Source organism: Protopterus annectens, chromosome 8.part0, assembly GCF_019279795.1.
Source record: "Protopterus annectens isolate FY-2018-M chromosome 8.part0, PAN1.0, whole genome shotgun sequence".
NCBI lineage: Eukaryota > Metazoa > Chordata > Ceratodontiformes > Protopteridae > Protopterus > Protopterus annectens.
Window position 1 is genome coordinate 926080838 of NC_056741.1, and position 24590 is coordinate 926105427.

General features: G+C 43.2%; 1 protein-coding gene across 1 annotated transcript in view; it reads left to right on the top strand.

The window, feature by feature from the left end:
- Positions 1–24590, top strand: part of NPHS1 (NPHS1 adhesion molecule, nephrin) — a 1231105-nt gene that overhangs the window by 1141423 nt on the left and 65092 nt on the right. The gene's annotated exons all lie outside the window — the stretch shown is intronic.

The following is a 24590-nucleotide window of genomic DNA, read 5'->3' on the forward strand; positions in this document are numbered from 1 at the left end:
CCATACAGGTGTTAACCCATGAGGTACCTAACATGTAATGTGAGACCTGGGTACAAAAGGTGATAGATATCCTGCACTGGACAAACATGTGGCTGTAATTTTCACAGAAACATATACTATATACCCACCCAAACATGAAGGTTGGCAGATGTAGATAAGGGGAACTCACTGTGGCTCTGCAGTCATCCTCCATCAGCATCACAATTGACTACAATAGCCCCTGTGGGATATACCGCAGCAGACACCTCCATCAACTGTAAAGTCCACAACAGTACACCACCAGGAGTAGCAAAGAACATGAACAGATGCCATGTGTTGCCTGAGTAAACAAACTTCAGCCCCACACACCGCCATACTTCCCAGCTACAGGAAAGCTGTGCCGGATGTATGAAGCCATGTCCAACCTGGAATGAATGAACATGTTGCACCTTGTACAATCTGAATGGCAGTGAGCTATGCACAAGAGAGACCTGAACCCCAGCACTGACATACATAGGACAAGCTGTACAGAATGATCCATAACACAGAAGGCACCCCCACTCTTCAGTAAACTCCTGGTACAGGTCAGCCAGAGAGTCACATATCGACACCCCTCAAGAGGAATCCTGATGAGTGGATGGGAGATGGTAGGCTAACCCTGGGTATCACTGTTATGTCAGAGGTAGACGGAGGCACAGTATACTAACCATGACATATGTCATGGCAAACTCCAGGTACAATGTGTGTCGAAGAACAAACACACCCTGTGACTAGCATCAGAAATGGCCTAGGGAACATTGCTAGTGTTTGCCAATGTCCACCCATGTTGTGGAATACACTAGCAATGTTGGACGAGCCTGGTGTAGGTAGTCCATATCTGAACATATTGCAACATGGTCATATGTGCACAACTGGCCCCTACACAGTCTGTTGTGCTGACTATGAAGATGTCAAGCAGTCATAGGACTAAAGCCCAGGATACTGTCCACCAGAGTGAAAGTACTGAACTAGTACACTATACGGTACTACAGTGTTAGGTCATTATGAAAGTATGTTGAGAACTGTCTGCAAAGTATCCCATGCAATCCCTGCAGGCACAGTATAATCCCTGTTGTGGCAGACACGAAGCAGTTGGCCAGTTAGTACACAACATGACACCCAACACACAACCATAAACGTGAGATATTGTTGAAGTTCACACACACCCAAATATGTGGTGGACTTCAGAGTGCAACATATGGAAAGCTCACACTGGGCATGCTCGCACACTTTGATAAATGAGGCATATGTCAGACAACATGCCATGGAAAGGCTGAACTGGGCATGCTCACACACTTAGGCCATATCTCCATTTAGCAGTTGGCCACACATATCTGGTATTTGTACGTGTCAGTCCAGGAACCAACCACAACACAGCAATCAGCCCAGTGCACACAGTAAATGACTACAGAGACATAAGTGATATAGTGGATCGCCGTCATATGCAAACATCTTCCACAGATACACAAGTTGGTCATAGGAACAGGGAATGCTATGGCAATAAAGACCTGCAAACAGTAGAACAGCACAACAAATATTGTGCATCTGACAATTGAACATATGGGTGTAGAGGTCAATACTAGGCTTGTTGCCCTAGAGAATGACAGCTCAGCCAGAGTGTGCTTGGCATCTGCATCCCCAGGACAGTAGGCTACTGTTCCACTGCAAAGTAGGTCACAGAAGGCAACATGTGAGGCTAGTGAGCTGTGCCTCTGTCAAGCAGGGGCACCGTGGAGGTCCCAGGGATTGAATGTGCTAAGCCACAGCCATGTTGTCAGTGTGTGCTGTGAGAGGGTTTCTGAGGATCTCTGACAGTAGGTGTCCGTCAATAACAGACTGAGGGGAGCCCTATCTGCATTCGCTGGATGATTCCACTGTCAACACTGTGTTGTAATGAGTATGTGTGAATGAAGTGCCATGCCGGAACTGTTCACACATGTCCTCCCTCTGTGGGCTACAGCTCTGCAATGTATTAGGTCACTCTGTCTGTTCTACGGCACATATATGGCTGGTGTACAGCTGACAGGTGTCTTGTTGTGGAGCAGTCATGGTTATATGTGGGATAGCATGACCAATGCAAACTGTACACATGCTCATAGAATGCAATTGTCAAGGATTATGCTGAGTGGCCAGTATAGTCCTCCAGCATGGGTCCTCTGAAGTCGTCCACCCCAGTCTACACAAGTGTAGAGTCTGCTTGTGCTAAATACAGTTTGTGTGCAGTGACAACCTTGCCTGGGGTGGAGATGGGATATGGATGTCCAGGGAAAGGTGGGTATGGTCAGATATCAACAATGGTGGTCTACCTCTGGTGTGGAACAGTGAGTACCCACGTTGCAGATGGACAGGTGCAATATGTATTCCCCAATGTGGCTGTGGTGTGTGGTTCTGCCATAGCACATGGACCCACAAATTGTAGTGGCTGTAGGGTAAATTGGTAGAGGCCTGAGTAGTTCTCACACACAATATGCCTGTACCTGATGTTAACAACTGGAATGGTGTATATGAACACCTGCATATCCTGGCACTGTTCCCAGGGAAGCTAAGTGTGTGTCCTGGATGTGGGTGTGGTGTTCTGGACTGGTTGTGTTGTGTGTTACAGGTCCTGTGGTCCCAAAGCATGGTATAGAACATAACCTGCCAGTGCGATGTGCATATCTGACCCTGACGTAGGTGGCTGCAAATGCATATATATGCTATCCCCCACCTGACAGGTAGTACTACATGTACATACCTCTGTAGAAATAAAGATGTCAGCACCCTATAAATACTACAGGTGCAGAACAGATGCTCAGTAATTCGGATAGTGCGCTCTGCTAATGTGTCTCCCTCAAGTTTCATAATATAGTTAGGTAGGGGTTCGAATCCTGCAAATGCTCAGTGTGGGGTTTGTGTGTGTGAAAGGCTGTGAGAGAGAAATGTCCCTTTTGGCAACTGGGAAAACACACTACAGGATGCACATTCCCCTTTCTAAACACTGATGATGTCAGCACCCTATAAGTACAGCAGGAGAAGGGAACCCTCCCAGTAATGCGAATAGTGCACTCCACTAATGTGTCCGTCTCGAGTGTCATAACATAGTTAGGTAAGGGTTTGAATCCTGTACATGCTCAGTGTGTGTGGAGGGTGTTAGTGTGTGCTCAAGACTGTTTGAAAGAAGTATCCCTTTTGCCAGCTAGGAGAATACACTACAGGATGCACATTCCCCTTTCTAAACACTGATGATGTCAGCACCCTATAAGTACAGCAGGAGAAGGGAAACCTCCCAGTAATGCGAATAGCATGTTCTGTTAATACATCTGTCTCGAGTGTCATAGCATAGTTAGGTGGGGGTTTGAATCCTGTACATTCTCAGTGTGTGTGGAGGGTGTTAGTGTGTGTTCAAGACTCTTTGAAAAAGTATCCCTTTTGCCAACTAGGAGAATACACTACAGGATGCACATTCCCCTATCTAAGCACGGATGATGTCAGCACCCTATAAGTAAAGCAGGAGAAGGGAAACCTTCTAGTAAAGCAAATAGCACGCTCTGCTAATGCGTCCATCTCGAGTGTTATAACGTAGTTAGGTAGTGGTTTGAATCCTGCAAATGGCAAAAGTGTGTGTTTGGATGAGGGGGGTTAGTGTGTTTGCAATTTTGCGTGAGGGAAATGTCCCTTTTGGCAACTGGGAGAACACACTACAGGATGCACATTCCCCTTTCTAAACACAGATGATGTCAGCACCCTATATGTACAGCAGGAGAGGGAAAGCCTTCCAATAATGCAAATAGCGCGCTCTACTAAGGCGTCCGTCTTGAGTGTCATAACTTAGTTAGATAGTGGTTTGAGTCTTCCAAATGGTAAGTGTGTGTGCTTGGATGGGGGGGGGGTTAGTGTGTGTGCAATTTTGTGTGAGGGAAATGTCCCTTTTGGCAACTGGGAGAACACACTACAAGATGCACATTCCCCTTTCTAAACACAGATGATGTCAGCACCCTATAAGTACAGCAGGAGAAGGGAAGCCTTCTAGTAATGCGAATAGCGCGCTCTGCTAATGCATCCGTCTCAAATGTCATAACATAATTAAGTAGTGGTTTGAATCCTGGAAATGGCAAGTGTGTGTGTTTGGATGAGGGGGGTTAGTGTGTGTGCAATTTTGTGTGAGGGAAATGTCCCTTTTGGCAACTGGGAGAACACACTAAAGGATGCACATTCCCCTTTCTAAACACAGATGATGTCAGCACCCTATAAATACACATCATTGTGGCTTCCCTAGCATGTAAGCACACGTTGACAGCTAGCGGATACCCTATGAATGACATTGGAGACTGAGCATAATGTAGACATACAACACCCTTCCCACATATAGCGGTAGCATACCTGGTGAGGGTATGTTGGCAACCAAGATCAGGCTCATACTGGCCTGTGCCACATGCTGAGAGATCCAGTCTATGTTCCCTATCATGTAGTCCAGGGAGGTATGTCTCAGGTCAGCTATACTGGCATGGTCAATGAGTGAGTCATATGTGTCCATGCCTCTGACTGACCTGTATGCATGTGTTCTGTGGTGGTCCATAGTGCCCCTGAGGCATATCAGTGTGACCTTCACCAGATACAGCCTGTTGAGCGGGACCCCAGTGCAGCACCCAAGACAGGTACCTGACACGTCTGTAGCAGGTGTATTGTGTAGCCCTACAGGCTGTGAGTGTGTGGCACAGGGGATGTGTGTGCCATGTGTGGCATGTGCTCTGTTCCGACGGAACATATGCCTGTGTGCCAGCTGCGGAGGTGCGTGATGCTCAGGCAGGATGCTATTCTGAGTCCCCACGTATGCCCCAGTGTGTTCAGCATGCTGTCAGTGCGTGTCAATGTCTGACTTGTATTGTAGTCACTGTAATATATTTCATTTATTTATTTATTTATCCTACATTTGTTGACCGGGATAGTCCGACTGGATGCATGTCCATTTCCAGGGGAGGCCCGGGGAGAAAAGCTACAAGGGTAAGCAGATACAGCATTACATAATACCAGCATTGCATATTACAAACAGATTATTTACAGAGATTAAATAAGTAAGCAAGTTAAACATGTTCCACAGGTTAATGTTAGTCCTGAGCACAAGACAGGATTAAATTAAATTACACAGTAAACTGGTTAACAGATTTTACACATTCGAGTTAGCCAGGCTTGATACATTGACATAGCCAGTTAAGTGACAAATGTTGTTTGAGTCTAGTGTTAAATTGACCTAAGGTGGAAAGTAAGGTAATATCAGCTGGAAGTGAGTTCCCCAGGATCTACTTACAGAGTTTGCAAAGAGAGAATCACTGGCTGTGTCATTAAATTTGCTAGTCTGAATTAGTATTTTGTTAGAGGATCGAAGCGGTCTAGGATTGTTATCGGGGGTGATAATATTTGAAGTGCAGGAGTATTGTCTGGATTATAGAGGATTTTATAGGCCATAAACAGTTGGTTGTACTGTATTAGGCTGGGTAGTTCAAGCCAACCAAGCTGATTTAGATTGATGCAATGATGTGTCCTAAAAGGCAGCCCAGTGGCAAACCTGGCAATGTGGTTGTAGCAAATTGAGTGTTTGTTAAGGACAGTTTTGTTCATATTCGAGAGTAGAGGGGATGAATACAGAAGGGTTGAAAGAAGGTGTGAGAGAGCGATGGCACCTTTAGCTGGAGGGGTTAGGAAGGCTTTTATTCTGTAAAGTGACCCTAGTTTTTTTATTGATGGCTTTGATAATTTGGTTAACATGTAGGTCACATTTGAGATTATTGTGTATGATGACACCTAATAGTTTAGTAGATGGGTCAGGGGAAATTATTGTGCCATCAGTTGATGTTATGGTAAAGGTGAAAGCGGTAGACCTACGTGTTGGTGAAATAACAGCAGTGTAGTTTATTTGGGATTTAGGATCAGACAATGTTCAGAAAGCCAGTGTTCTATTGTATTAAAGGTGGTCTGGGTAGCTGACCATAACTCTACTGGAGATGTGGCTGAGCAGATCAGAGTAGAGTCTTCAGCATATTGGATACAACTGACTTTTGGGATGACAGTATAAAGGTCGTTAATGAAGATGGATAACAGCAAGGACCCTAGTATAGAGCCTTGTGGTACTCTGAGGGTGTTAGGTAGAAGGTTAGAGAGTTTGTTCTGCCAGAGGCCAGCCTGCTGTCGACCATGCAGGTAGGACTGAAACCATTGGAAGGCTCCAGTATCTAGACAGAATGTTTGCAGGGTGTGGATTACAAGTTGGTGATCAACCATATCGTATGCCTTGGAAAGATCCAAAAAGAGGGCTGAGGATATATAATTAGTGTTGCAAGTATGGTTTATGGTGTTAGTAAAGGCTAGGAGGCCTGAAGTAGTGCTGTGATGAGGACGGAAACCATTCTGAGTGTCTGCCATAAGGCGATTTTGGATTAGGCGGTGCATGAATTGTCTATGAATAAAGTTTCCATAATCTTTGCAAGTGGAGAGAGTATAGCTATTGGCCTATAACTGGAGAATTCAGTAGAGCTGCCTCCTTTGTGAAGTGGGATTACATAGGATATTTTCCAGATGGTGGGAAATGTAGATTCTACCATGGTTCGTTTGATTAGTTATGAGACGGGGTAAGCAATAGCATCATCTGATTTTTGTAGGTACTCGGCAGGGAGTTGATCAGCAGAAAGTGTAGTGGGTTTCACTTTTTCAATCAAGGTACGGAGATGTGAATTGGTGACTGGTTGGCAGCTGAACGCAAGTAGGTTTCTAGGGGTGCTACTTTCAGGACCAGGGGAGCTAGGAGGTAGATGGCTAGCTAGGGCTTGAAATGTCTCAGTAAAGAATTGGTCAAAACTATCAGAAACATCCTCAGGGGTTTTATCAATAGTAGCAGCAGGGATTGGAGTTGAAGTTTGTCCAGGATGTAGTATATATGACATGCCACCTGACAGGGTATGGCATTACTGGGTTCAGAGAGCTCAGTCCCCAGATTGGCTGTGTGGTGGCATCCCACACATGTGTTGTGCGTTCCTGGCCAAGGGTGATGGCTGACTGCATACATGTGGCAGCTGTGACATTGCCACATGACTCACATAAACCACAAATGGACCATAGAGGTGATTCACAGGTTACCTTTGCACATGCTACCCTAGTAGTGTGATTGCCATGGTGAGTACCAACACATAGGGCCAATGGGGAACAACATACTGAAGGTGTGTATGTGTGGGTGTACCGCTACTGTTTCATAGCACTGGCATATGTGACTGCACACATGGGTAAATGCCAGGTAAGACATGTGCAATGTGTCACAGGCAACATACATGCGTACAGGACAGACAGTGACGTTCTGTCATGTGTAAAGTTGACATACGTATTGTACGCTATGCAGATGTCACTAGGAGTCTACAGAAGCACTGTAACTCTGCATTGCAGGTATAAGCAGTGTTCCAGGGGACCCCAAGTGAACATGCATGCAAACAAAGCTACAGTAAGCAGGGCTGGAAGTAGTGCATTGTACAACAAAGAAGGGGTAACAATAACAGTAAGTAACAATGCAAATATGTAGGCACTATCAACATGTACCCAGGAATACACAGCACAGATGCCCATGGTAGAACTGATATTATGTCATAGTTATTTGTGATTTGGATTACATTGGTACTGCATACATATCTACATGCACGAACATCCACATTGCATAGTCGTTGTGGGCAACTTCACACCATTACTGTACATGTCCACCATTGCATATCACTACTTGCGTTAGCTTCTCCCCTGTGCTACCCATGTATGCGGCTATCTGTTGACAACCTTACCACCATCATGCAATTATGTGCAGCTGTTACACTTTGGTATGTACTATGGGTGCAGATAACAATTCAGGACATTCATACAGTTACTGCAGCAGTCATGCTGGGATATACACACAGTCATAGCAGCACACTGTACTGTTACCAACATGATACTACTAATACACTTCTATGTAGTCACCCTGTACATCAGCAATGTGTTTACCTGTTCCCGCAATGATGTTGGAGATTGCAGGAGGTGGCACAGTGTCATCATATGCACAGGGTGTGAATTAGGTATGCCTGAGTCAGCCACTGATACCACCAATTGACATGTGTGTGTATGTGTGTTGGTGAGGGGCAGCAGTACAGGGTGGGGCAGTGTTGGTGCAGTGTGTGCATGCATGTGGTTGCCCTAGGTGTTAACATTTCGCATGTGTGTATGCACACACACAGTTCCACCTCATGGCTGCCATATACAGGGGTTTGTGGACAGCCACAGACTGCACCTGGCAGGTCATACAGATCAGTGTCTGTGGGCACGGACACGGTACCTGTGCCTGGCAGGGGTGCTACGGACCGTATCCAGTACTAAGCCAGACTGGGTACTGTCATCAGAAGCGGGAGTGTGTTGACTGGACACAGGTCCCTGTTGGGACTGGCCAGAGCCATGTGCACATGGTCTCCTGGGGCGTTCTGATGACAGCACAGACCCAGCATTGCTGGGGCTGCTGCTGGCACTATGGGGGCGTGTGCAAGCCTGTTGTCATCCGTGCCGACTGCCAGCTGTTGCTGTTGCCAGCATACAGCCACGTCGACGCCGCAAACGCCCACCATTGCCTTGGCTCATGGACATTTGGTTGTGGAACTGCTGTAATATGTCCCCACAATGTCTGTCTATGACATCGGTGAAATTACGGATAGCATCCACAATGTCACGCATACTGTCTGTCATGGCTGTGTGACGTGCTCTCAGCTCCCTCAGACCCTGTCTGGTGTACCTTTCCATATGCGACTGTGCCTGCATGACAGTCCAAAACATAGCTGAGGTTGACAGACCTCTTTGGGCACGTCGGCCAGAGGCAGTACGCCCACAGATGCTCCCACGAGAACCCATGGGCAACTGTCTGTGTGGTACCATCGGAGGACCCTGCCCATGGCTGCTGTGTGGGGACTCATGTGCCACAGGTACCACATTACCCTGGTCTATGCCCACTGTATCCTGTCCATCACCTAGGGACAATGGTGACAAAGGATGTACTGGCAGGATGACTGTGCGCAATGATGGGGTTGACAGCTGTGTACTGTCAATTGGCTGACCAATGGCGGACCCTGACACACCTTCCTGTACCATTACACAAATATCATCATTACCAGTACCCGTGGCACAAGATTCAGGTTCCCTGCTGCAGGTCACCAGAGCAGCACCAGAACCTGTGGGAGAAAGACAGGAAACACTGTTTACAGTCTCCAGACATTGTTACCAGTGATGCACTTCTGCACACATGCACACATGGACACAGGCACACATGCACACATGGACACAGGCACACATGCAGACATGCACACATGGACACATGCACACAGGCACACATGCACACATGCACACATGCACACATGCACACAGGCACACAGGCACACATGCACACAGGCACACAGGCACACATGCAGACATGCACACGTGGACACATGCACACGTGGACACATGCACACATGGACACATGCACACATGCACACGTGGTCACATGCACACATGGACACATGCACACATGCACACATGCACACGTGGTCACGTGTACACATGCACACATGCACACATGCACATGTGGACACAGGCACACATGCACACATGCACACGTGGACACAGGCACACATGCACACATGCACACGTGGACACAGCCACACCTGCACACATGCACACATGGGCACAGGCACACCTGCACTCATGCACACATGCACACCCCGCAGTATACACACAGAGCACTACTGAGTTACACTACTGTTACTAGCATTATCAGGACTATTATAGGTTATGTTAAACACACTCACCAGCATGGATGGCCTGGCTTGCTGTAACCCCGGAGGGACCTGCAGAAATGATGAGATTAATGTCAGTGGGCACAACTGTGCCATTGATATTGCATATGATACAGTGTACAGAACAGTCAAGTGTACATATGGCATATTACCTGCATGCTCCATGTCGTGCTGCTGTGTGGATCCAGCCTCCATCATAATGCAGGTGTACTGCTGTTGCTGTTCCGGGGCTGGAGCCACAACACTTAGGAGTAGCCCCTCCAGTCTGGTGAGGGGGGGAATGTGTGGCCACCCCACCTCCTGTGGCAACCTGTTGCCTGTGGATATCTGATGCACGCTGATGGACACTTCGGATTAAATCACTGCAGTGATGTCGTACCTGCTCATATGTCCTGTTATGCGTGCCAATATCATTTACCCTACGGACAAGGTCTTGCCACAGTGCAGCCCTCTCCTGCTGATTCTGACTGGTGCGGGAAAACAGGATGTCATACTCCCGCACCAGGCTCTGGTGGATCTCCTCGTCTTCTGCTGCAGAGTAGGCAGGATTACGCTGACGCGCCATCTCCCTGGAAGAGAACAAAAACAGGATATCAGAAGACTATGTCAGCAATATATGGCACACATACTATACATGATACTCATGTGTAGTGATATACTACTACTCCCATATGTTGCATGTGTGTGTGTCATGGTGGATACACAGGTACATGGCCAGATATCAGTGCTCAGCCAACACCTGTGCAACAATACCTGCCACATTCCACACAACATAGTAGCATGCCCCATCAGTCAGCACACACTGACAGGTCCAATGCACAACTTCACTCTGGGGGTTCATCCCAAGGTACTGTATGTGGGACGCCATCCACTACTGTAACGTGGACAGACGTTACTCGGCCTGGATATACATATTCCACCATCACCACCAGCACAGTAGACTACTTTGATATGTATGTGATTAGACAGTTATTCACTTGCTGGGACTGAAATGGTATCCATGCAGCACACTGGGCCAGTGGAAGCCACAACCCACTCTGCTGACCCATTTGCAAATGCTTACCATGGACATGCCACAGATTGCATGGAACTTACACACACATTTCTAACCCAGACCCTATGCACAAAGGTTAGGCATCCTGTCCGGTGGACCCCAGACAGAAGCAGATTGTATAACAATAGCAGGAGGCTACTGCAGGACAGAGCACATTCACATTAAGGGAAAGCATCTGTAGTCAGCACTGGTACTACGCTACGGTCCGTCATAACAATGGCCATGGCCTACTCTGGGAGGGAAATGACCACAAACACTATGGATGACCACAAGGCCTTCTTCAGTTATGTTACACATATGGACCGCATGCCTCAGATATGCTCTTTGTTAATACACACCTACTTAACATTCACCAAACACACAGATATTGGCAACAGTCTTGCAGACAGGTTCGGTGCACGTATCCCCCCTCCTTCTCCCCCACCAGTTGAAATATTTATCACAGCTGTATGTAACCTCCCTATCATCTCACATGTCCAGGTGAGGGCTGCCCTCAGCAGAGCAGAACACACAGCATCACTGTGACCTCATGGTATCCCTGGATGTGTGCTACCTGCACTCAGAGAGGACATACAACCGCATATAACACTGATATTTTATCTTGGCCGTACTACAGGATATGTACCTGGACAGTGGCATACAGCGACAGTGGTCCCACACCACTAAGGAGGCACCTTGACTGACCCTGGGAACTACCACATCATATGCATAACCGGCCTGGTCTGCTAAGCTATGGAATTATGCAGTATGGGATGCATATGCAGTGATATCGGGTACCTGCAGACACTTGTTCCCAGCCAGTGTGCCTTTGTGATGGGCTGATCCTGCCTTTTGAACCTGGCTGACCTTTCAAAGCAGTCACTACAGCCATTGCTGGGGCAACGCACAGACAACTGCTGCCAGGATCATGGCCTAAGACTGATTGACATGTAATATATGGTCATCCCCTTTTGGTGGAACTACGTACACACAACATATCACATGGACATACCTATAGATACAGACCTATGACACATTTGGAGGGTTCACAGTATGCACACTATTAACCTGCTACTTTGCATTACCTGTGTTTGTCGCAGCTGGTTGTGTTACCACTGCTTCTGATTGCTGCTGCTACTGTCACTGCTGACAGCTTAGAGTCACAGAGTCACAGTGTGTAGTTTTTTTTTTTTTTGTTCTCTCTCTCTCTCTCTCTCAGTGTTATCTCTCCCTCTGCCTGCTTCCAGACAGTGCAATGAATGTATTGCATGTGTGGAGTGTTAGTATTGGATGCTTTTGTAGGTATCTGCATAGGTCCATGTGATGGCCTCTGCACCAATTGTAAGCCAGCATTTGCTAATTGCATACAGCCAGTTGTGTACTGATTGCAGTTCTCACTGTGATTTCAGGTCAGTGCTATAAAAGGGTATGTGGGATAGGCGTTGCCCTTTCAGATTGTAAAGGCGGGGACCATGCTGGTATGCTGTGGACACTGTTCTGTGAGTGTAAAGGTTAATATCTCTTTCATGATTCAGGCTGTGTTGTAGATTCACATTTCTCCATTCCTCTCTCCTGTTCCCTGTAGTAAGTGTGTATGCACAATGACTCCTACAACTATATATATATATATATATATATATATATATATATATATATATATATATATATATATGTACATATACATACATTTATATATGTACTTTGACATTATTACCTACAAGCTAACAACTAGCATGGCTGTTTGTGTTCACACACTACTATTATGGGAATCCAGTAGTTTTGACAGTAATTCTACATGACATGCTTTGGGTACTACACATCCTATATTCCCTTTACATTCATCCCTACTATTACATGTTATATTTATTTTAGCACAATGTGCTTGTATAAGAGTCATGGCTTAGTGGAAAGTCATATAGACTAGTGATTCCAAGGTCCTGGGTTCGGGACTGACAGTGGGATTTTATTTTGCTTTTGAACTGAGTACAGGACCTATCAATCAAAGTGACTAAGGCACTTTTAAGCAGTTGTAAACGGGTTAGCGCTGGTTTGCGCGGAGCTCACGCATGAGCACTGGCATTCAGCTCTGCGCACACCCGCTTACAACCGCTTAACAGTGCTTAATCTGGCGCACACCCGCGTTATTTTCTTTGAAAGAAATGAAAATGGGGAGACAGGAAAGTGGTGTAAAAAGGGTCACAAAGAGGGTAAGACAGTAGGGAAACAAGCTAGGGATTTGCAGGAGGGATGTAGGTAAGGCCCATAGCTGCCCATTTCTTCATCAGCAACGGCTGTGCATATGTATGTAATTTGGTGTGACATTTGAAACCTTCCACCCCTGAGAGAGGTGTCAGGACAACAATAATACTTGTTGTACAGCCAATTGTAATTGATAGATTCCATGTCAAGCAGACATGTGTGCAGAATGGGCAGCTATGTATGGGGCGTAATTTTTTTGTGGGTACAGAGTGCCCTTTTTTTTTTTTTTTCCAGGTGAGAGTGGTATGTCAGGTGAAGGAAGGCGGTACAGCTGGGAAGGTAGGTTGGGTAGGTAAACAGACAAGACCAACAAGACGCATACAGGGGCGGTGTATGACATGTGTGGGGGGGTTACACAATTGACAGGGACGGAGGTTTGGATATCCAGAGCCCATGAGCCCACAGATGGCAACAGTGGAACTGATATCCCCACCCATAGGCAGTTGCCACTGTTCCTTCGCTGCCCAGGATGGGGCTGTGCTGGGGGCTGTGTAGGCTGGGCAACAGGCATGCCCGTAAGTTGTGCCACCCGTGCCTCAAGCTGGCATAGGGGCTCAAGAACAGAGTCCCGAATCTCCCTACGCACCACAGTCCGGATGCCACGAAGGGTGAGTGGTGGTTCTCCTCCAGCCACACTTGCAGAGGGGGGGCGAGCCCCATCCCCTGCAGTGCTTCCACCCGCAGGTGGCACAGGGCCACCAGAGGAGGGTCCAGACTCAGCACTAGTGCCAGGTGCACTCGCCAGCTGAGGTGGGAGAGGTGGGTCTGCTGGAACCCGCCTTCCCTGTCATCCTATGTTTTGCATTATGTCATGACAGTTTGGGTTAGTGACATATAATACCATTCACAATTAGTTTAACAGCATGCATTAGTATTCACATTAACCAAACTCCCAGATATTCACACCATTAAACAGCGTGCATAACACATGCATAATTTGAACAGCAATACACAGTCCAACAACATGCAGGGTTAATTGATGGCAATAGGCCATCAGGTTTGGATGTATGAACAGGGCAGATGCATCAACGGACATGCAAATATATATGACCCAACAGGACAAATGTCTAGGGGTGTTAATTGTGATTGCACATACCATTTTCACGTGGAATGGGTTATATTTGGTTATAGGGTGGGGTGAAGAAAATAATATTAACACCTTCAAATACCAATACATATGCTGTACATTTCTAATAGCTACAGATATATACACACTACTGTTATAACTACAGTTTCCTATATGATAACTATTTCAACTTGGTGATAGGACTGTTACTGCAACATCAATATACATTGTATTGTTCTTCATACACATTCATATCTAGCTTTGTTCAGCTACATCATCCTGCTACATTTGCTTTATATAGCTGTAGACAAGTGTGGATGTTTGGTATATCAGACAATCATCCTATCTGCATATTGCAGACTGAGAGCAACATATCCAGATTTTGGGATACACATTCCAGATGCAGCAACACTTTGAACTGATTTCGCTGTTTGGTTTTGATTCTCACATGCATTTCATTCTGTCTTGACTGCAGTATACTTTATTCGGGGGTTATTACTACTGTATTGCTGGATTCATGACACTTTCTCACACTCTCTCACTTGCTTTCATTTTACTATTCAGGATGGTACTTACTTCTAGGCTTTATTGACATGTTTTACCTGTAGTTATTACAATCCTTTCCAGCAGTCTCACTTCTGTCATGTTTCAGTATTTCCACAGGGATATATTTCACACATGTGATTTCATCATCTTCTGCAGCTATACTTTTCAGCCTGCTGCAGGTTGTGTACTATTTTCTTACAGGTGGGGCATTTTTATTTCAGAACTTATGTCAGACATTTTCATTTTTCGGTTTAACTTACAGGCTGAAACACACTTTTGTAATCAAGCAATACTTGCAGACACTTTCACACTATTACTTGCACCTTTTATTCCTTAGTGACTACACTGCACTCTTTTGCTGACTGTCATACTTTTATATTTCTTTACAGTTACTGGTAGTGGATTACTGACCTGCCTGGTGGTGCAACCGCACCAGCCTATCGCCATAGGCTCTGCGGTTCACAGAACGGACACCTGCAGCTGTAATATAAATGAAGTAATATTGGAATACACATCTCCGTAATATCAGCTAGTTTAATTTCTTACATACATACATAATTAAATGTAACTTACTCAGTAGTGGGGCGTTGGGCATTTGCCGGGCCTCCTGGATCCAAAGGTTCAGTTGGTCCTGCTTGCGTCTCTTCAGGTCCGCATAGTGGTGACGGACCTGCTCACCAGTCCTTGGAATCCCTGTGGCATTGGTGAGATCATGAGCCAATCGGTCCCACGCCTCAGCTCTGTATGCTCCCCAGAGGACCTGGCCCTGCATGAGTTGGGCCTCATGATTGTGGACTAGGAGCCAGACCATGTACCTGGACTCCTCAACGCCCCACCTCTGTGCTTGAAAGCAACTACCCTCTCCTACTCCTGTCATTCTGCGTGCAGTTCAGTTCTACAATCATTTATGCTGTGTATTCCCGCCTATGGGGCTTATATAGTCCATTTTTCCTGCACATATCTGTGATTGGCCATTTTGGAATTGTATCAACTTCAGTAAACCTGCATTGTCATGCTACAGTTTGTATTCATTCCTGTTTATTAGCTATTATTGCATTTCTAGGTACTGCTGTCATGGCTTAGTGGTTTGGTACCTTGACTATGGTGTATAGTATCCTGGGTTCGAACCTGGCCACTGCTTTTTATATTTCATGACTGTCTAGACATGCTGAGGGGTGTGTCTGTGTAAAGGCAGTTTTGATACGGCTTGCTCAACGTTGCCCGTCGGTTAGCTTGTTTGCGCGGTGCGCAGCTCCACGCAAATGGGGTACGCTGGTTTAAGCCTCATTTGGCTATCGGCACGCATATTACGCTCAGCTGAGCTAGGGGCACTTAAATTCAGAGTGTTAAACCACTGCTCAGCTACAGGCACTCATTTTGCACCAGTTAAACCACTGCTCACGTACGGGCAGATGCACTCACCCTGTTAAACTGTAGCTCAGCTATGGGCACATCTGGCATTTTTTATTCTTTTGTTACCTCACATTTCTTCAATATAAATGGGCTATTTCATTACATTTTACATAAAATGTGGTTTTATGTGTACATATTTGTCAGGGACTTGTTTCGTGCTTATTTTGCTAAAAATAAAAATTGGTGTTGTGGGGGCTCGAACCATGAATGCCTGCTCTTCAGCCAACATCTCTACCACTACGCTATTGCTTCCTGGCTTACTTTGCATATTTAGTTCTTATATGCTTTCCCACTGACTGCTAACTGTAGCTGCGCTACGGGCATGCCCGCTCAAACAAGCGCACTCACGGTTAAACTTTTTTACAATTTAAAAAAAATATATAACATGTTTATTTATATATTTTCTGTTCATAGTCTGTGGGGGCATGTGTTGTGTTGTGTTTATTCACATTTCCGTGGAGTCTGTCGTGGGTGTTTACTTTGGGCACTTTTCCTCTTCTGGGGGCGTGTCCGCTTACAGGGCTCGGCCTACAGACATGCCCCCTACTGTCTTACATGGACCGTGTTAGCCTTAGGTATGATTCAGCATGCTCTCATGAATATGCAAAGCATGCTGACATCACTCCGTTTAACTGCAGCCTCCGTGTATAAGTTATAACTCTTATACGGAGGTTTCGTGAATCCTGCCCGATCTCTTTCATAATTCACTGACCCAAAACAGCTGTTTACCTTGACTGGGAAAAATCAAGTCATTAATAAATGCAAACAGATGATGGGTCAGTAATCAACCATTATTGTTGTTATTATTATTATTATTATTATTATTATTATTATCATTACTACTATTACAACAGCTGGTGCATTTATTCTCTGTTTTGAAAATTGTACAGCAAAGAGGTAAAGGAGAATGTAATTATGTATATCCCATAATGGCAAGCATTTTATTTTGTTTTTAAGTGAGGTAAGCACAAACCTACAGGGGCTTTTTTCTGTGAGCCTGGAACCCCTGTGTAGTAAACTGACAGCAGGAAGGTGGAGACTGAGGGAATCAAACCTAAAGTACAGGAAGTAATTTTTTAACAGTATATAGCTTTAAGCCTCTGTGCTGTCAGACAGAAATGCAGATAGTATATCATGACAGGTAGGTAGTAAACTAAGAGAAACAAGCATGAAAAAGGGCCAGAAAAGAATCAAAGGTAATGAAAATGTGCACAAACAGTTTATTTTATAAAAAAATAATAAAAAATAATAATAAAAAAAAATAATAATAATAAAAAAAAAAAGATGAAAAGGAGCATTACAAGGGCACAAACTGCATTATTAAACAAGCGAGAGGTACAAAAGATTTGTTGTTTAAATTAAATGTTTAAAATTAAGAGATATGATAAAATGAGCATCAGAAAAGTACATAAGGAGTTTGGAATTTCCTCGGAATTGCAAAGCGGGCATGTGTAAGGCACAACGAGCATGTTTAAAGCAAAACGAGCATGTTTAGAGTAAAATGACCACAAGAAAAGTATAATGGGCATGAAAAGAGATTAAACAAGCAAATCAAATATATTAAAGGGAAAAATGGCACATTAAGCGTAAATAAAGCAAGGCGACTGCATGTTGTTTGGCAAGGTGCTGTGTTTTGGAATAACTACTACTTAATTTTGTATTCAGGGCATAACTAGAGTTATTAGAAGTTATCTCAAAGTATGTAAAAGTGCTTACAGTGTGTGCTTTTTACTGTGCATGTATTCTGAAGAGTTTATTTGTGTGCAAAGTGCAGCTATTTCATGAAGTACAAAGTACAGCCATTTCGAAAAGTTCCTTGTACTGGGTGTGTCAATTCACAAAATGCCGCCATTACAGAGTGTCTTTTGTACTGTAAAGAATTATCTAACAAATTGCCATAATTTTGAAGCAGTTTCAGTGTGCCATGAATAGTTTATTCGCAAAGTGCAGTTACTTAGAAATGTTTCTTACTCTGAACTTCTTCTGCCCAGTTCATTCCCACAGTGCAGTTATTTTAAAATGTTTTTTACACTGTCAAGAGATGATTTCTTGCAGTACAGTGATTTCAAGACTATTGCAATGTCCGAGAGACTTATTTCGCAAAGTTCAGTTATTCAGAGGCTTGTACTATTGGGTATAATTACGAACACTGGCATACATTTCTGATATATACATATATGTGTGTGTGTGTGTGTGTGTGTGTGTGTGTGTGTGTGTGTGTGTGTGTGTGTGTGTGTGTGTGTGTGTGTGTGTGTGTGTGTGTGTGTGTGTGTGTGTGTGTGTCTTTGTGTGTGTGTGTGTCTTTGTGCATATTTGTAAAACTCTTCACTGGTATGTGTTAATATGGCAGATGGATTTTGAAAGCCCTCACAACTTGTATTTGATCAGAATATTGCAGGAAACTGGACAATATTTGAGCAAGAGTATGATATTCTTATGCAAGCAACGTATTCTGACAAAGATGCATGCACCAGGGCATTCTAATTCTTAAAACTAGCTAGGTCAGAGGCCATTGAAAGAGAGCATTCATTTATGTAGCACCAGCAGTATATGATGGAGAAAGTGAAAATCATCACATTGTTGTACAGGCTGAATCAAGGGAAGATCCTGGGTGTTTGAAACACAAATCCAGGTAAATGTGTAACCCCCAGACAAGTATTACATTAGAGTGGCATTTGTTATATACAAGACATCAGAAACCAAGGGAAACATTTGCAGCTTATATCACTGACCTGAGGAACAAAGCTAAAATATGTCAGTTTGGTGACATAAAAAATGAGTTGATAAAGGACAGACTTGTGTGTGGTATTAATAGTAATGCTGTGAGAAAGATTTTGCTTCATGACAGTGATTTAATGCTAAGCAAAGCTACTGAGATTTGTCAAATCCATAAAGTTACAGAAAGGCACACAAGTGTGCTTGCAAATGATAGGAGCATGGTTCTGGCAGGCTCCAGAACAAATGTAGACAGCATGCAACACACACCTGGCAAACAGAAGCAGGCCTATACACATGGCAGCCAAAGCCCCTGTGGGTTCTCCTGGGAAACCACATAGTTTTCCAACAAGTTCTAAGAAAGGAGCATGCTCAGTGCAGTATAAGCCTGAATCAGCAAAACCCAAATTTAGCTTTATAGTTAACTGTCACACTTGTGGTGCCAGTCATGAGTCTAAAACAGAGAAATTCTTAGCATTTGGTCAACGATGCCATAAGTGTAAAAAATTGAACCATTTTCAAAAGTTTTGCAAATCAAGTTAACCTTACACAATTATAAAGAAGGGTCACTAAAAATGCAAGTTGCTCATATAGGGTGGTGCAGTTCTATTTTCTATGTAGATGGTGTATCAGTGATTGGTGAAAAGGTTGATGCAGTGAATTTGTTGGCAAAGAACAAAGTATTTTGTACTGTTCAGATCAATGGTAAGTCCACAGAGCTCAAATTAGACACTGGTTCAAAGTGTAATGTTATGTCAGCCGACACATTTGCTCAAGTAAGAGCTGGTTAACAACTCAGTGTAGCTACTAGTGCAAAACTTGTTGCTTATGGAGGTCAGAAAATTCAAACCAAAGGCTTAGTACAGCTTTCATGTTACTTGGCTACCAACTGTTACATCTTGTTATTCTATGTAGTCCAAAGACCTATGTAGTCATTATTGGATATCAGAGACAGTTTAAGAATTAATCTGCTTTCTTTTACTATATATAAGCACATATCCTAGTTCCAATCTTTCTGAAGCCATTTTTTTCAGAGTATGCTGAAGTTTTCGATGACAAGTTGGGCAAACATCCAGTTGAGTATTCTACGAAGTCAGTCCCAGAGGTCAGGCCAGCAGGAAAAGTTCTGATAGCTATGCAGGATAAAGTTAAAGCTAAGCTGGATAAAATGGTGCAGCAAGGTATAATTTGTCCAGTTACAGAACCAACTGAATGGGTGTCGTCCATGGTAGCAGCCCACAAGAAAGGCTCAGAAGAAATCAGAATATGTATTGACCCAAGAAATTTGAACACAGCATTAAAGAGACCGCATCATCCAATGCATACAGTTGAAGAAGTTGCAGCCCTACTGAATGCCACTGTTTTTTCTGTTTTGGATGCAAAAAGTTAATTTTGGATCCTCATTACTGACTACTTTCAGTACCCCATTTGGCAGATACAGGTTCATAAGAATGCCATTTTGAATAAATTCTGCAAGTGATGTCTTTCAGCATGCAATGGAGCAAATTTTTTCAGGTTATCCTTGTGCCATAATAGTAGATGATTTATTGTTGGAGGCAATGGTGAAGCAGAGCATGATAGAAACCTTAAGGGAGTTCTAGGAAAAAGCAAATGAAGTGAACTTAAAGCTCAATCCTCTAAAGTGCAAATCCTGACTACCAGAAGTTACATATGTAGGTCATTTATTTACCAGCACTGGCTTGAGACCAGACCCATCCAAGCAAGCAGCTATTCTTGAGATGCCAGTACCTGATAATGTTCAAGCTCTACAGCATTTTCTTGGCATGGCCAACTATACTAGACTTCAGTGAGATGACAGCAACTTAGAGAGAGATGACATGCAAAAATGTTACATGGTCATGGGTGGAACAGCACCAGAGAGCATTTGATGACCTTAGGCAGAAAAGTGCCACCACACCTACATTAAGATACTATGATGTTAATAAATCAGTAACTCTTTCCTGTGATGCTTCAAAATTTGGTCGTGGTGCAGTTATTCTTCAAGAAGGCAGACCAGTAGCCTATGCATCTGGAAAGTTTTCCCAAACTGAAATGCAATATGCTCAGATTGAGAAAGAACTTTTAGCAATAGTATTTGCATGTTCAAAGTTTCATGATTATATCTATGGCTATTCAGATTGAAACTGATCACCATCCTCTAGTTACTGTTCTAAAGAAGCCTATGCATTTAGCTCCAGTGAGATTACAAAGAACGATGCTCAGATTGCAAAAGTACAACTTCAACATGGTCTATACAAAAGGCAAACTTCTTTATCTGGCTGATACCTTATCCAGATCGCTCAGAAATACAATGGAACAGCTTGACACAGAGAATGTTGACTTTAACATAATGGAAGTGCATAATTTTTCTACCACAAGACATGATAAGCTGAGAGATCATACAAAGGCTGAACAATTTTGCAAAAGCTCAACCACTACATTAATGCTGGACGGCTGTCAAAGCAATCTATTGTACCACCTGAAGTGCAAACATATTTCCTTATAGAGATGAGCTGTTGATGGAAGATGGTATTATTTTCAAAGTTTCTAGAATTGTTGTTCCTGCTTCCTTACAACATGAATATATCCATATTTTGCATTGTGATCATCCAGATTCCGAATCTGCCAAAAAAGGGCGAGAGAACTAGTATTTTCACCTTCTCTAGTAAAAAACATCAATAACGTATTTTCTTCTTGTTCAGTGTGCAATAGTACTAAACCACATTTGCAAAGAGAACCACTTCAGCTAAGCTAAGTTCCTGAACTAACTTGGTAAACAGTAGCCACTGATATATTCAAGTGGAACAATCAGCATTACTTAGTATTGGTAGGCTTTTATTCAAAGTGGTTTGAGATTGATTTACTACCTAACTTAACATCCACTGCTGTTATCACTAAGTTGAAATGTCATTTCTCAGTCCATGGTAGTCCACACAAAATTGTTTCTGACAATGGTACTCAATTTACTAGTCAGTTGTTTCAGAAATTTGCAAGAGAATGGAACTTTGTACATGTTAGTAGTAGTCCAGAATATCCACAGTCAAATGGACTAGCTGAACATGAAGTACAGAGTGCAAAGCAATTACTTTACAGGTCAAAGAGTGACAATACCGATGTCTTTTTGAATTTACTCAGTCTCAAAATAGAAACATACCCCATGACAATATACTTGGCTCACCTGCTCAAATACTTCTATCCAGGCAAACCAGAACAACATTGCCTATTAATTTCAGTTTGTTGAGGCCTAAAGCTAAGAACAACAAAACCATTAGAGCCCAATTATTCAGAAAGCATTCTTTCCAGAAGTCTAGCTAGGATAAATCGAGCAGATTTCTTCATCTGTTGAAAGAAGGAGAGACAGTGAGAATACAAACGGTGAAAGATTTGACTGGATTGGTCAAGTAACAGGTATATGTACCAAGCCAAGCTACTACTTCATAGAATATGATTGTGTGGAGTACAAGAGAAATTGCAGACATCTTCCTGTACCTGAATTGATATCACAGCATTGTTCCAGTGATACAGACTCTAGATCTCACAACAATCCAGACAATGTCCCTGTTGCAGAGCTTGTCTTAACTTCTACTTCCAATCCTGATGATATTCCTGATGTTCCTAAGGTTGAACATTCAACAGAGACAGTCCCAGTTGCTAAATCTGATTCTAAATTTTATGTCACACTTTTTGGTCGTATTTTCAGACCTAGTGTGAAATACACAGCGACCTGGACTTGATTGTATATATGTGTATCTAGTTCTGTATAATTATATGACAAAGAATTATCTGCCTTGATTGCATGCCAGCTCATCAAAGAGGGAGGATGTAGAACAGAGCACGTGTGCTGTATCTCTAAGAAATATTTCAAGGACTGAATCTGCATATAAATAGCAAGCACATGCTAGCTTCAGTGCCATTTTGAGAGTGCAGCCAGAGAGTGAACATGTATGAGTGTAATAGCTAGTTTGTATATAAATTTACTTAAATTAAAGTTATTAAGCCTCAGTCTTGATGTGTTTGTACATAATAAAGCTGCTTGAACAGAACCCATGATGTCTCATCTATTACATCCTGAAAAGATGTGTGACACTCTGTACCAGTCTTTATGATGCTCTGTTTTGGCAAGGGACAAACTCATTGAGTTTCCTGTGACAATTTTTCCTGATGCCTTTTACCAAGAATAAGATATAATCTCCAAAGGAAATAGATTATAGGACAAGGCTACTTCAGATAGATGTCAGACAAATAATCAACGGCAAACTCATCAAGTCCATGACTGATCAAGTTTGCTCCATGTCAAAATGGACCATCACAGAGTCTGTTATATTGCCCTGTGTTCATCCACTAATATAAACATCACCTGGGATAACATGCACCTCTTTGGCAGAAGGGCTACTAACTCAACACGTGAGAATTTCTACAAGCTGGCTCCAGATTATAAGTATTACTGCCTACTGCTCTGGTTGCTATATGTAATATATGTTGCTAAATTCTTATTAAATTATTTTCTGTACTTTGCAGAATAAGTCCTGTTTGAAGTAACCCTGTCACATAAAATATTCCTTTCAGGGCATTTGGTTCTCTTTTACAAAAAGGCATATTTTAAGCTCTTGCAAGTAAAATTTACAGAAATTACTGCTACCATATTTTAAGTTTAATTGCTTTGTATTCATTTTAATTTCAAGAGCTTTTCTATTTTTGGCTTTTGACTTTACAAGGTGGTAAAAATGAATTGCACCCTTCTACTTTCCCTTAACCTCTGGAGAATTTTCAATTATTATTAAAAACTAATCTTTAGTTTCAGTCAACCTTGCAGGTTACCAAAGTAAAATAAATAAGAATGGTCTGACTAGTTGTATTAGGTTAGATTTCCGATTCAGGTAGCTAATGCAAGTATATAGCTTGCTTTCCTCATAAATAAATCTGATAGCATGCTACCTTGAATTAAAGTCTGAATTCCAGTGAGTGATGGGAGAATAATATTAATGAATGAATTACTCAGTTGATTAATGTGTTTATTTTGGATTCACTTCATAATCTCAAAATACTGAAACATCGAATTTCAGTATCTCCAGACTATGAAACCGAATCCACAAAACACCGAAACTACAAACCCCCTGAGACCAAAACCGTGAAATTCAAAACACCGAACAAACCGCATACACTACACCATACACACACCAAAACACCCACATCACAACATAAACAAACAAAAACTACACACATACACAACCCATATACTCATACGTAGGGGGGCAAGCCACTCTGCATCCCCCATGTGGGAGGCTGTGCCCTCCCCCACACTTATATATACTAACTTCAAGATTGCACAAACAGGAAACAAAAGCAAACTCACACGTGCACATTCTCCAGTCCCTCACACACACATCAAACATATCAGCACACTCAAACACACTCTAATCCCCACTCAAATCCCTTACAAAACACTCACTTACCTGACAAAACACCTAGATCCACACACGACACCGTGCACCATAAACACACAATCCCGGACATCACATAGCATAAGGTCATAACCGCAAATTTGAGATATTCAAATTCGCGATTATGAACTTTTGCTTTTTTAAACATTCGGGTTTATAGTCTCGAGATTCTGAAATTCGACATTTCAGTATTTCGAGATTATAAACGGATCCCATTTATTTTACATCTGATTACTAGGCCAGTAAGCTGATCCTAGTCTAGGACCATTTTAAGCCATGATTTAGGCGGCCAGACAAGG